Below are 15,390 nucleotides of genomic sequence, written 5' to 3'. Positions count from 1 at the left end.
GTGGTACTCATATGCAATGGAATACTACTCAGCCATAAAAAAGCATGAAATAATGCCATTTGCAGCAACACAGATGGACCTAGAGATTTTTTTTCCACATCTTTATTGGAGTCTAATTGCTTTACAATGGTGTGTTAGTTTCTGCTTCATAACAAAGTGAATCAGTTATACATATACATATGGTCCCATATCTCTTCCCTCTTGCGTCTCCCTCTCTCCCACCCTCCCTATCCCACCCCTCCAGGCGGTCACAAAGCACCGAGCTGATCTCCCTGTGCTCTGCGGCTGCTTCCCACTAGCTATCTACCTTACGTTTGGTTGTGTATATATGTCCATGCCTCTCTCTCACTTTGTCACAGCTCACCCTTCCCCCTCCCCATATCCTCAAGTCCATTCTCTAGTAGGTCTGTGTCTTTATTCCTGTCTTACCCCTAGGCTCTTCATGACATTTTTTTTCTTAAATTCCATATATATGTGTTAGCATACGGTATTTGTCTTTCTCTTTCTGACATACTTCACTTTGTATGACAGACTCTAGGTCTATCCACCTCATTACAAATAGCTCAATTTCGTTTCTTTTTATGGCTGAGTAATATTCCATTGTATATATGTGCCACATCTTCCTTATCCATTCATCCGACGATGGACACTTAGGTTGTTTCCATCTCCGGGCTATTGTAAATAGAGCTGCAATGAATATTTTGGTACATGACTCTTTTTGAATTATGGATTTTTCAGGGTATATGCCCAGTAATGGGATTGCTGGGTCGTATGGTAGTTCTATTTGTAGTTTTTGAAGGAACCTCCATACTGTTCTCCATAGTGGCTGTATACATTCCCACCAGCAGTGCAGTGCAAGAGTGTTCCCTTTTCTCCACACCCTCTCCAGCATTTATTGTTTCTAGATGTTTTGATGATGGCCATTCTGACTGGTGAGAGATGATATCTCATTGTAGTTCTGATTTGCATTTCTCTAGTGATTGATGATGTTGAGCATTCTTTCATGAGTTTGTTGCCAGTCTGTATATCTTCTTTGGAGAAATGTCTATTTAGGGCTTCTGCCCATTTTTGGATTGGCTTGTTTGTTTTTTGGTTATTGAGCTGCATGAGCTGCTTATAAATTTTGGAGATTAATCCTTTGTCAGTTGCTTCATTTGCAAATATTTTCTCCCATTCTGAGGGTTGTCTTTTGGTCTTGTTTATGGTTTCCTTTGCTGTGCAAAAGATTTTAAGTTTCATTAGGTCCCATTTGTTTATTTTTGTTTTTATTTCCATTTCTCTAGGAGGTGGGTCAAAAAGGATCTTGCTGTGATTTATGTCATAGTGTGTCCTGCCTATGCTTTCCTCTAAGAGTTTGATAGTTTCTGGCCTTACATTTAGGTCTTTAATCCATTTTGAGCTTATTTTTGTGTATGGTGTTAGGGAGTGATCTAATCTCATACTTTTACATGTAGCTGTCCAGGTTTCCCAGCACCACTTATTGAAGAGGCTGTCCTTTCTCCACTGTATATTCCTGCCTCCTTTATCAAAGATAAGGTGACCATATGTGCGTGGGTTTATCTCTGGGCTTTCTATCGTGTTCCATTGAGATTATCATATTAAGTGAAGTAAGTCAGATAGAGAAAAAGAAATATCAGATGCTATCACTTATATGTGGAATCTAAAATACAACACAAATGAATTTATCTAGGAAACAGAAACAGACTCACAGACATAGAGAATAGACTTGCAGTTGCCAAGAGTGAGGAGGGGTGAGGGAGAGATGGATTGGGAGTTTGGGAATAGCAGATGCAAACTGTTACATATAGAATGGATAGACAACAAGGTCCTACTGTATAGCACAAGGAACTGTATTCAATACCCTGTGATAAAACATAATGGAAAAGAATATGAAAAAGAATGTGTATATATACATAACTGAATCACTTTGCTGCATGGCAGAAATTAACACAACATTGTAAATCAACTATATTTCAATAAAATTAATTTTTAAAAAAGAAGAAAGTCACCCAAAAAGGTTTTCCTTAAGTTGAAATAGTACTTATTCTTATCTATATCATCTAGAAGCTGTATTAGGAATATATTCACTGTGGAAATGACTTAGAATCTACTTACATGAAGGAAACTCAAGTCTAAATCCCAATTTGAGCTGAAAATCTCAAGTAAGTAATGAGCATATTTTTATATTTTTTATGTTTAATAAAAAGGCCATATAAATGGTTTGACTTCTAACAGTTACTACACAGATCTTATATTTGACATAATTTATGTCGAGTGTATAATTTGGGAAACAAGATCAGCACAAAAGCACCATGAAAGAGAAAAGACGATAACTGAAAGCATTCCAAACACCAGCACAGAGAGACTGAGCATCGTATAGTTCATGGTCATCCAGAAAGACATCTGGGAAATGGCACCATTTTGGAAGCTGTTCACGTGGCAGAGACATGGCTTAGTGAGTACTGCCTCAGTTTCCCATGAACCTCCCTATGTGCTACAGGTAATGCAAAGGGTCCAGGATGGATGATGCTGCAGGCAGTGGGCTGCTTTAGAGGATCAAGCACCACGCTTGGGAGATTCACTGCTCTTATAATGAGAAGATGCAGACCTGCTCCCTGTCTGGGGGAGGTTGGCCTCTCATCTCTCAGGACTGCTGTTTCTCTAGCACACCCTGAGAATGGCCTGGATAAAATGCAGCTAGAGTCTTCACTCTTAGCCTATCCAGAAAGAGCACACAGGCACTCAAGGTCCATGTGGATTGCAACTCCCCACATATCTGGAGGGTATTTCAGTGGGTAAGGGAACCAAATAAAAACACTATTTAGGGGAGGATGCAGAGAAATTGGAACCCTTGTGGAAATGCAAAATGGTGCGGCCACTATAAAAAATAATATGAAGGTTCCTCAAAAAAAAGTAAAAATGAATTAGCATAAGCTCCAGCAATTCCTCTGCCAGGTATATGTTCAAAACAACTGAAATCTGGATCTTGAGGGGATATTTGTATACCCATGTTTATCACAGCATTATTCACAATAGCCAACAGGTACAAACAACCCAATTGTCCATAGATGGATGAATAGATCTCTTAGTCCATTCAAGTTGATATAACAAAATACCACAGACTGGGTGGTTTATAAACACTAGAAATTTATTGCCCACAGTTCTAGAGGCTGACAGTCTGAGATCAGGGTGCCAGCAAGTTTGGGTGAGGGCCCTCTGCTGGGTCTCAGACCTCTGTTGCATTCTCTCATGTTGGAATCAGGTAGGGATCTCTCTGGAGCCTCTTTATGAGTCACTAAGCCCTTTCTTAGTGGAAGACTTAGTCACTTCCCCAAACCCCCTACCTACTAATACTATCACCTTAAGGGGTTAGGATTTCAACGTATGAATTCTGGCGGGAAACAAACATTCAGACCATAGCAACTGATAAACAAAATCTGGTATATACATACAATAGAGTATTATGCAGCCCTAAAAATAAGGAAATTCTGTCATGTGCTATAATATGGATACTCAAGGACATTATGCTACTTGAAATAAACCATCACAAAAGGACAAATACTGTATGATTCCACTAATATGAAGTATATAAGGTAGTCAAAATCATTGAAACAGATAGTAGAGAGATGGTTGCCAAGGGCTGAGGGGATGGGGAGGGAAATTTGTGTTTACTGGGTTTAAGTTTGTTTTACAAGATGAGAAAGATTTAGAGATCTATTCCACAACAATGTGAATATACTTAACACCACTGAACCGTACACTTAAAAATGGTAAGGATGGCAAATTTAATGTTATTTTTTTTACCACAATTAAAAAACTATTTTGCATTTCCTTTGTTTTCTTTTCCTCTAATCCTTTCAAAACCTGGTATTGAATTGAACAGCAATATATGCATGTAGTTTAAAATACCATTCATCACGTACTCATGGCATATCTTTACCCAGAATGAGAAATGCTATTAATAATTTATCTTGTATACTTCCAGAAATAGTCTATATATATGTACATGCACATATACATATATGTTCATCTTGGAAATTTCTAATGGAGCACAATAAATACATCCTTTTGTCTAGCTGTAAAAAAAATGTTTCTTATATCTCTTATTATGAATAAATGTATTTGATAATCTTATACACACGAAACTTAAATAATGTTTTAAACCAATGTTACCTCAAATAAATAAATACATCAATTAAATAACCTCATTGTTTTCAAAGGAATGAATTCCATATAATATTATATTATTCCATAAAATGGAGTATCATAATTTATTTGTGTTCACCTATTGACAGAAAACTGGATCTTGACTGTAAGCAATGCACTTAGTTTTCTCACAGGCACTTTCTGTGCACCTCTGAGTGTTCCTGTAGGACTAACTCCTAGGAGTGGAATTGTTACTTGGTGTAGATGATATACTGACAGGACTTAGAAGCATTGTTCCTTTTGCACTGTCATCTTCAGCGCTCTAAATAGTGGGTGCTTTTGAACACTTAAGTTTATAGAAATTATCCTCCAAGGACGTGCATAATGCTGTGATAAACATGGGTGTACAAACATCTCTTCAAGATCCCGCTTTGGGTATATACTTTGGGTATATACCCATCTAATGCCATTTTATGCTCCTACCAGCACTGTCTGAGAGTGACTGCTTCCCATGCCCTAAGGAAGAGGATACCCATCCTGTATCATCACTTTATTCATCTCTAACATGAATCTTCTGTACTGTGGTAAGATGGTTTGAGTGTGGGCCCTGCAGCCAGATAGCTGGGGTTCATATCCTTGTTACATCACTAACTAGTTCTGTGATTTGAGGATAGTGAACTTGAACTTTTCATGCCTCAGTGTCCTTTTCTGTAAACTGGGCATAAGAGGGCTGTTGTGAGGATGTGTTTAATAAGTATGTATAAAGCACATGAAGCAGTGTCAGGCACTCACTAAGTACTCAGTATAACACTTCTTATTGGTTTAATATTTTTCTTTAAATTGATTCTCTTTTTAACCTTAGTTTTATGCTAAATGCTATGTAATAATATCATAGATCAGATGTGTACTATTTATATCTTATTCTGAAAGACATCAAATTACATGCATACATTTAAAATGAAAAGAAAGTTTTTCTAGGACACAATTTGAAAAGGACTGTCCTAAGCAAGAGTATTAGCAAAGGTTTTGTGCAGTTCAAGTGTGAGAGGTTACATTGTGTCACAATGATGTTGTAATTTTTATTTCTTCATACTGGATCTATACATCATACCTTAAATAGATACAAAGTAGACTAGACCAGGGGTAAGCAACCTAAACCCAGAACCAGCTGGCTGTGTGGCTTTTTAAATAAAGTTTTATTGGAACACTGCCACACTCGTTCATTTACATATTGCTTCTGGCTACTTTCACATAACAGCAGAGTTGAGCAGTCACAACAGAGACTGCATGGCCTACAAAACCCAAAATATTTATTATCTGTCCCTTTATAGAGAAAGTTGGCTGGCCCCTGGTCTAAACCAATATTTCTCTCTGTCTGAGACCCTTAAACATGCTTGAACAGCACCCAGCTTCTCAACTGCTGCCCTTATCTTAACTACTCTGAAAAAGTTTGAGGTTTGCTGATCAGAAATTCTCAACATCTCAGAGTTTTGAGACTGTGATATTAATATTAAAAAAAGTACTCAAAGCCTGTTTTCCTCTTTTGCAAAATTTTAAAATTTCATCATTGCTTTTGTCTATACAAATTTATAAAATGTGGTCTGCATCAAAGGCAGAAAATTGTTCTAACTGTTAAGTGGCATAGGACTGCAGAGTGCAGAAACCATAGGAGTTATCAAGGGCTGTGAACACTCCACCTCTGCTGTGGGCCATTTTCTCAAGATCCCAATTAGTTTGGTACCAAACCACTTGAGTCTTTTATGTCAAAACAACAGACCCAGGAAATCACCCATGAATAGCCTGAAGGACACACCATATCTGTGCATTCTGTACATTTACATTTTGTGTGCAAATTGTAGAATTTGTAGACTTTGACTGTCGTTCCCTATGAGACCCACTATTAGTACAACATTCTATGAAGCTAAGCTGCCAGAACTGCAGTCATGAGGAAGAATTTCCATGAAACCCTGGTGAGATGCTCCCTGAGCTGTCCTGCCTTTCACCTTCCTAAAACTTGGCTCAGCAACACTTCTTTTCAATGAGTCTGCTGCCGGAGCACCTTTTTTTGTAAAAATTCACTTTTTCCATCATTTACTTTTCTTGATTAAAAACAATATATTTGCCATCTCCCAAATGAATAAAAAATTCTACTTATAAAGCTGTTTCCTCCACAACTCTGCCATACTCTGTTCATATTACTGTTTAAGATTTACCTTTTTCATAAAATATATCCTAATTTCCATATATCTCTAATAACACCACTTCTGCAACTACTTCATTCTATGAAAAGTAAAACTGTAATTTGTAAGATGTCTCAAGAGTTGCTATTTATTCTGCTACATATTTAAAATTCTACTCACCACCACACCCCTCCCTCCCAACCTGATAACACGTGGCAATTCAAATGAGCAAAATCGTTACTTTTGCAAAGCAATAAAGTAGGTACAAAGGATATTGGGATAAACAAGCTGTAGTCCCTGATGCCAGAACTGATGTGAAATAAGCATGAGGTGAATAAATATGGCAAGAGAAAAGTAATACTTGAGAAACAAAAATGAAAAATCCTACGAGTAGAAAAAGAAGGGAGTGTCTACACAATTTTAGTACAGAGTAAAGGGGATATGAGTGAAGGTTTTCAGGTTGGGAAGGACTGTAATCGACAAATGGAAGGAAGGATGCTCCACAGCCACTGAATGCAGCTGGCCCTGGAAAGAGGCAGTTGTTACTGGATCCTAGATTTCCAGGGACCCATCGGTTACTTTGTGGTAGCAGCTCAGATGTCTCATTCACTTCTCTACCTCAACCTTTTCAGCTGCTCTGAGAGTTTTCGACAGACCAAATCCAGCTTTTATCTCTATTGTCACTGAGACCTGCAATGAAGGGCAAATGGAACCACCTCTCTCTTGGGTTCAGTAGGGCATCATCTTTGTACAACTTTGTGGGGAAAAAGTGTTAAGCCTCTTGTTACACTTCGGCTTGGCACCGAAAGCCTCCCATCACACAAGCAGCATCACACAGTGGGCTAAGTTTTAACTTAACTAACCATCTGGGTTGAGGTCTGTTTGAGAGCAGCAACTTTTCCTTAACTCAGTCTAACAACTCCTTATTGAGAATCTGTAATAGGCCTGGCCCTCTGAGGAGATTAATCCCTAACCTAATGGCTCTCAGAGCCCAGGAGGGGGAGACATGTACAGAAAATTCAACTGTGGTCCGCAGTGGTAAGTGCAATCAACAAGACTGTCCATGGTACAAAGTCACTGCCTCGGGGAACAATGTGCTTGACGTAATGAGGTGAATGGTTAGGAAGGAGAGGGCCGCGTCCCTGACAAGGCCAAGTACATAGAAGAGATCGATACAGAATCATTGAAATGCTGCTCCTATTCTGACCAAAACCACCCAGTCTCAGACCCAAACTTGAAATCAGCAAGCCTGGAGCTGGCACAAGCCCCAGACAGCCAAGGCACACTCTGCAGACCCTTCTTTGCCACCTCCTACCTGACGTGGGGCTTGGCTCTGTTGAGTCATCAACTCATTAGCAATAAACGTATTAACCTAGACCTGAAATAAACCAACATACATTTAAATGACTGAATTAGCAGGAATCTCTGTCAAGAGAATTTCCGCTCCTTCTACCAATAGAGCTTCACACTTAGCAGAGTGTCTGCTTCCTTACATACAAACCCTCCTTATCTCTGAGTCCAGTTTTTCTTATTATGATTTGACACTGTTCTTATCCCTCTTTATTTTGAAACTACACAGTCATATGATCTTTCTATTTATACCAAGTAAACATAATTCTTTTAAACCTGAATCCAATATTCTTTATTAATTTGATTATGCAATATTTCAAACATCCCCCCAAAACAGATATACATGTACTGATAATCTAGATTTATTTTAACAAGGTAAATATTTTGCCATATGTGCATCAGCTCTTTCTCTTAAATAAATGAAGTGGTGCAATATTCTTTATTAATTTGATTATGCAATATTTCAAACATCCCCCCAAAACAGATATACATGTACTGATAATCTAGATTTATTTTAACAAGGTAAATATTTTGCCATATGTGCATCAGCTCTTTCTCTTAAATAAATGAAGTGGTGCAGGTATAACAAACAGTCCCCATCCCAACGGCCATGCTTCCAGTATTTCCCTGTCTTTTTTCTGCCCTGCAAATTTGGGGTCACCTTTGTTGCTCTCTTAGAGCACTGTGAGATTGCTGTGCATCTTTCAAAACAATATTAATTAGCCTCATTAATTAGTCTACTTGGTGTTCTAGGTTGGAAATGATCTAAAGAAGAACAAAGTTTCAAACAATTTGCTATGTCTACCTTATATTCATTTAAGGACATACTGCTACCTATTTTTTCAAGGTGAAAGAAATCTATTAAATAGAATTATTTATACTAGAACTTATGTTTATTTCAAGTAATTTCTTTTCTTATTTTTCTCAAATATATTTTGCCAGTCCTTTCTTAGAAGAATGCCTTTTTCACACAAAGGGCCTGCGTAGGAAGAAAAATCCACTTAAATTCAAAATGCATTTTGAATAACAATTTCCATCTTCAATTCATAAAGGATATAATGAATTAGAGTTCTGAATTAGAGTTCTGATGAGTTTTTAATATGAAGAATAAACTCCTATTGAATGCAGAGTATAGAAATTCAGGAAATATTATAGTTCTCAAAGATAGGACTAACTTTAACCACTTGATTGTTATTCACTGATAACAATGAGAAAATAGCTGGGCTCCACCCCCCTAGGTTGGTGACTATCAGGGAAAAAGAGGGTGTCTTGCAGTCAAAGGGCACTGGAGCAAGGTTCCTGAGGTCCTGTTAACAGAGAGCATCACCTGTTCAGGCCAACACGTGAGTGGGATAAGCTGCATCCTGGAGCAGGGGGCACAGTCCCCTCTGATCCAGGCAGCTGGAGGATAGTTAAGGGGCAAAACAATTTCCCCCAAAGATGGGACTTGGTTCATCCCAGTCAGTGCTTCTCACAATCTAGCTTGTACTGGAATCACCTGCTCATCTTGTTAAAATGCAGATTCTATTCAATAGGTTGGGGTGGGGGCTGAGATTCCATATTTGTATCAAGATCCCAGGTGATGCTGCTGGTCCGCAGGTTACATGTTGAGTAGCAAGACTCATAGCAATCTAGGTCCTTTAATTCATAGAGAAAAAGGGAAGGCGAGGAGTAGAAAGGTAAGATGTATAAGAAGAGGAAAGCAGAGAAATAGAAAAGAAAGCAACAGGTCATGGAGAGAGAGTGAAAGAGAGAGAGACAAGGAACAGGAAATCTGATAATATGGCCCTCCCAGCATCCCTCCCTTCTAAGTGCCCCCATTAGGGTGGACATAAAGTCTTTACATGGCCCCACCCACCAATCCAGGGGCTTCAGTGTTAAGTGTAGGGTGGGCTGGGAGCCGTCCTGATCAGATCAGCTCTTCACAGGTGGTGAGATCTGAGACTCCCCTCAGCCAGAGCCAAGTAAGTCTGAGCCTTTCCTCAGATTTTTGAACCAATATAGGAAAATGAATGCCAGAAGCTAATCCACAGAAGGCACAGGACAGGGCTGCCTCTTAGTTACACACATGCCAGAGACCCAGCTAAATCCTCCCTTCTCTGTGTGGTCGGATTCCCAAATTACCTAGACTGATTCAAGTTGATTTTCTAGAATTTGTAACAATACAGATAGAAGAGGGATATAGGGAAAAATGGAGAGAGGAGAGAGAAATAAGGAGAAAAATATTTAATGATAGGTGAAAAAAATAGATAAGGAAAGAATAGAAGGATAGAGGAGAAGAGGGAGAAATAGTAAGATGAGAATGAAGACAAGGTATTGATAAAATAGAAGAAAAAACACCCAGGAATTGCAGGAGGAAAGGTCCCCATGGCCAACAGGGACCCAGTGGTCCCTGGGCCAGAGGAGCCTCAACAGAGGACACCATTGCAGTGGACACCATTAGCCACGGTCTCCCGAGAGGAGAGGGCTCTCATAGCATCAGCCCATTGTTCTCAAACAACTGGAATGGGGAGGGAGAAGAGACAGAGTCAGGGCAGGCAGGTGGCCTGGGAAGGACAAGGCTTGCTATAGGGTCCGAAGAAGACCAAATAGGTGTCCAGGAGGGTAGTGATGGAGCTGCCCCCAACACCTCTCTAGAATACTGCCAGCGCTGTAGACTGCCCACTCACGGACCTCTCCTGCCCACCAGGGAGGCTCACAGAGCCAGACTCAGAGCAGGACAGTGGTTGGAGCCCACACCTCTCCCCAGCCCGGTCCAGAGGCCCCCAGGGAGCTCAGAGCTCACATTCGCTTGCAGGTAAGAATCCTGGTTCGCAAGCGCTGCCCCACAAAATTCTTGTAATGAATCTTAAGAGTCACAGTAGATTGATGTAAGTGTTTGCTGACATATTCTCAGGGAAACAGTAGAAAATAAACATCAGTGAACTTTGTCAGGGATCACTGATCTGTTGCATTGCTCACTTCAATGCTGTTCTATGATCCTCAGCGTCCTAAGACTCTGGCTATTTTCTGATTTAGTCGGGCTGAAGTTGCAAACTCATCTTCTAAGCCCTATAGATGTTTAGCATCAAGCTTGGTCAAGCCACCTGGTTTACTAAATGACTGATATAAACCATGATTGTTCACATCGTATAGGAAACGCACCCCTTCTAAACTTGTTCAAACAGTGATACTTCTTCCACTACATTTCAAGTGAGGACATTTCAGCACATCAAAAGAGTTTGTATGTCCTGAGATGTAGTGCATCCCTTGGTGAGAGATGGTGATGCCTTTTCTGTCATGTAAGACACATTCCTATATTTCCATTTAAATAAAACCCTTTTGGAATGTATTTCACAGATCTGAGTATTTAATTTATTTGGTTATTTTCACATAGAAATCCAGTTCAGCCATGGAAGCAGTAACTCATTAAGAAAAAATATTAAAGTGGAACATATCACCAGTGAAGAACATAATTTCTTTTTTTTAAGAAAATTAATTTGGATAACTAACCTTCAGTAACTGGACCTGCAGTCCTCAAATCCTTTAATCAAAGACTTTGTGGCTAGCCATGTCTCAATTTTATAATTTTGAGAATTTAGAGAGGTATACATTGCATTTCACATATTAATTAATATTCCATGGCAAACATGTGGCAAACATATGGACAACTTGCCCAAAGTAACATAAGTAAAGACCTTTTGTCTTATTATCATCTCATGTCCATTTTCAGTAAGGAGTTAGGATAGCCCTTTCTCAGTTTTCAGAATTTGGAAAGAGTTAACATGTATTAGTGGACAAAGTTAGCACAGACAGCAGATAGACCCAGAAGAACAAGAAAAGTCATTAAAAAAAATTACGACAGGGAGAATATCCACAAAACTTTTAAGGCCAGAGAAGGAGTGCTTGATTTGGACTTTCTTTCTTTTTTTTTTTTTTTGCGGTACACGGGCCTCTCACTGTTGTGGCCTCTCCCATTGCGGAGCACAGGCTCCGGACGTGCAGGCCCAGCGGCCATGGCTCACGGGCCCAGCTGCTCCGCGGCGTGTGGGATCCTCCTGGACCAGGGCACGAACCCGTGTCCCCTGCATCGGCAGGCAGACTCTCAACCACTGTGCCACCAGGGAAGCCCTGGACTTTTCTTATAAAAGTAGGAGGCTTCTGAGAAGAAAGCCACTACACAGTCTTCCTTGCTGGGGGTCAAGGTTACATCAGCGAGGCCACAAGCTGGGGACACTGCTGTGGGTGAGAGCTACACTAGTGATGGCGGGGCAGCAGTCTTTCAGGGGGGACACCTGTGACACACCAACTGCGAGCAGGTGCTCAGATACCCCTGCAACATGACTTCATATGACTCTGGAAAACATCTTCAGATCCAATGAGAAATGTGTTTGCTAGGAAAGGATACCAAATGCAGAAAGAAAAAAAAAAATCAGAGATGTATAAATACAGTGGGGTGGGCAGAAAGGCCTCAAAGATGCCCAGGCCCTAAAGAAAGGAACTGTGAATATGTTACTTTGCATGGCAAAAGGGATTCTGCAGATGGGATTATGGTTAGGAAGACTGTCCTGGATTATCCAAGTCGATCCAGTCTAACCACATGAGCCCCCTTAAAGTAGAGGACTTTCTCCAGCTAGAAGAAGAGGAAGTCAGAGAGATGCAGCAGAAGGAGAACAAGAACAAAGAGCGATTTAAAGATGAAAGGGACTTGACCCGCTGCTGCAAGAACAGGCCACACAGAAAGCATAAGGGATGTGGGAAACCTCTAGGAGCAGAGACCAGCCCCCAGCTGACAGCCTACAGGAGATCAGTGTCTCAGTCCTACACCCACAAGGAACTGAGTGAGTGTGTATGCAGGAGCATCAGGAGGGCAGTCCTGACTGCTGCCCTCTGAAAGGCCTGCTTGTAAGGCTGGCCCATTCCCAAGACTCTAATGATAAAGGTGGCTTACTGTGCCTAATGTTTGTTCAAACAGTGTGGTTCATACTCAATACCTGCCTTCCTTCTGGAAGTCTGGAATTTTGTTACATGCAAGGCAGAGGGTGCCTACATGAGCAGCCCCCAGTACATGAGCTCCCCTGGTTGGTAATATTCCATGTGGGTTGCTATAACTCACTGCTGGGGGATTAAGCTAGTCCCGTATGACTTCCCTGGGAGAGGATTGTAGAAACTTGGGCCTGATTTCCTATGGACTTCACCCCATGCACCCTCTTCCTTTGCTCCTTTTGCTCTGTGTCCTTTCACTGTGCTAAATCATAGCTGTATGACTACACACTGGTCCTGTGAATCCTCCCAGCAAATCATGGAACCTGGCAAAGGTTCTGGGAATCTCCAGACACCTTGAAGGACAAGTCTTCCCCAGAGCCTCCAGGAAAAATGCCCTAAGCAGAGAACCCAGCCAGGTCTACTGTACTTTAGACCTACAGAACTATGACATAATAACTCTGTCTTGTATTAGGTCACTAAATCCATGAAAATTTGTGGAAGCAGTGATAGGAAATTAAGTAAATGGCATCATGAATAAACATATTACTTTCACTAATGAAGAGTATAATATCTCAAGGAAATTTTTTAAAATCTTAAATTCATTCTCAAGTTAACATCAGCAATTCATACCTAAAACAACCACCTGAAGAAGGGGTAGAACCTCTGGTAAGGTGTATGGTTGACTTTTAAGAGCAGCTGACATTTTGTGAGAGGTCTGGAAAGCAGCCAAACCAGCCCAATCTTTTTAAAGAAACTGTGAGTATAATGTCAGAATCATCAACTAGTGTGATTTACTGCTGTCAATGCTAGTTTGTATAGTCGGGCCCAGATTAGGAGATGAATTCACTTAACCCAGGGTGGTGCACGCGGAAGACGTGAGGATGAGCCCTTTTCCTAAAGGAGCTCAAAATGTGAGAGGACAAACACCTGCACTGGAGCTTCAAGGATCACTAAGCTGAGACCAAGGGCTACAGAGAAGCACAGAGCAGGGAGCTAAGGAAGGCATCCTACCAGAACGTAGATTCCACTCATTCGTTTTAATTCAGCGAACATTTACCAACGTGCTTGCCCCAGGCACAATGAAGTGCTGGGGATACAGGGAGGGATGCAAACTCAGCAGGAGTGTAAGGCAGGCCACTCTACCCATGTTTACTGTGTGATAGGATGGATAGGATTGAGGGGTCCACTTCTGTCCTCACCTGCATGATCTAGGATTAATAATGCCACTATATTCTTGACCCTACTTCCCCAAGGGTGCCTGCCCTTTAAAGAAATCAGCAGATGGTGATGCTTACATATGATTCCTCTCCAACCTGATTAACTAAAAACAAGAATTTTTAGAGTTGCTCAATCAGATGGGATTGGAGCAGGGCGAAAATATGAACCTTAATTAATACAATGAAGAATAAGTAGGCATTAACTATTAGTTAACTAATTTTGAAAAATAATATTTAATTTTGAACAAAAGTTCCCTATGTAAGTAGATGTTTCATTAAGCTTTAACTTACTTAAGCAATATTGACCTTAACCCTGCTTTGGACTTGGTGTTCTTAGAATGAGCACAGCATTAATATCTGCTTCTGATCATACATATGGCAACTACTTGTTTGGAAACCCTAGGTCAGCCAGCCCTAAAAACACTCACATATCCCCTCCCACTTTGTTCTTTTATCTAGTATTAGACAACTAACTAGTTTTTCTTGATTCAATTTGCATCAACATTTATTGACTAACTAATAAAAGCTCCAGGGATAAGAAATTAAGTAGAACACAATCTATTAAGTTATAATAAGTTACAGAGTTCTAAGGAAATTCAAATGAGGGCAGTTACCCAACGAATATTATCATTTTGCTGCCTATTAGTTTTATAGATAAGCTATGTGCTAAGACATAACAGCTTTTTAGCTGACAATTTTCTTCTTACCCTGAATTAAGAAAAAAAAATTTTTAAGTTATACAACATTCTTAGCCTAAATTAAATGGAAGATACACTGTGTATTTTTTATTGTGGTAAGATATACATAACAAAAAGTTTAGCATTTTAGCCACTTTTAAGTGTACAGTTCTGGACATTAACATTCACATTGTTGTGCAAACATCACCACCCTCCATCTCAAAACTTTTTCATCTTCTCAAACTGAAACTTTGTCTCCATTAAAGCACTTACAGGCCATTCCTCCCTTCCCCCGGCTCTTGGCGACCCTCTAAATTATATTTTTAATAAGAAGAAAAAAGTAATCTCTTCTCCACCTGATGAATCTTCTTCAGGCCACACCCCATCAGCCAATTGCAAACCTGCTGCAGACCTTTACAACACTCTACTTTTAGAGCTTCTCATTCAGAGCAGACTGTGATTTAAAGGTATGAAATGCTAAATATATAATAAATTACATATATATATTTTTTACATATATTTTAATATTCAAAAAGTTAAGCAAACAAAATTTAATTCTTCTAAAAGGAGCATGGATATGTAATCAGAAGTAGAAACTATGTCCCTGATGTAAAATAGTTATGATTCCAAAGAATCCTAGGGATCTATTGTCCATAAATTACAAGGGGCCACATGGTGCCCAAGTTCCTGTTGGAGCAGGAACTCAACACATCCCTCAACAAGTCCTCCACAGAGAGACTCTCCATTACTTTTTTTTTTAACATGTTCAGGGTCTTTCAGAAATTTCATTTTATCAGAGGGCATAGAGAAAATGAACTTGCTTTATTTAAAAATGCTGAGGCAATATAAACTATT

At 39.9% G+C, this 15,390-nt stretch overlaps 1 protein-coding gene across 1 annotated transcript in view; it reads right to left on the bottom strand.

Annotated features, from left to right (window-relative positions):
- Window positions 1-15,390, bottom strand: part of LOC309964522 (contactin-associated protein-like 3) — a gene marked incomplete at both ends in the record, with an annotated part of 184,471 nt that overhangs the window by 123,637 nt on the left and 45,444 nt on the right. The gene's annotated exons all lie outside the window — the stretch shown is intronic.

The sequence above is a fragment of the Leucopleurus acutus genome (genome assembly GCF_964270905.1).
Source record: "Leucopleurus acutus genome assembly, chromosome: 7".
NCBI lineage: Eukaryota > Metazoa > Chordata > Mammalia > Artiodactyla > Delphinidae > Leucopleurus > Leucopleurus acutus.
The sequence above is the reverse complement of the archived record's forward strand: the minus strand, read 5'-3'. Positions and strand labels throughout refer to the sequence as shown.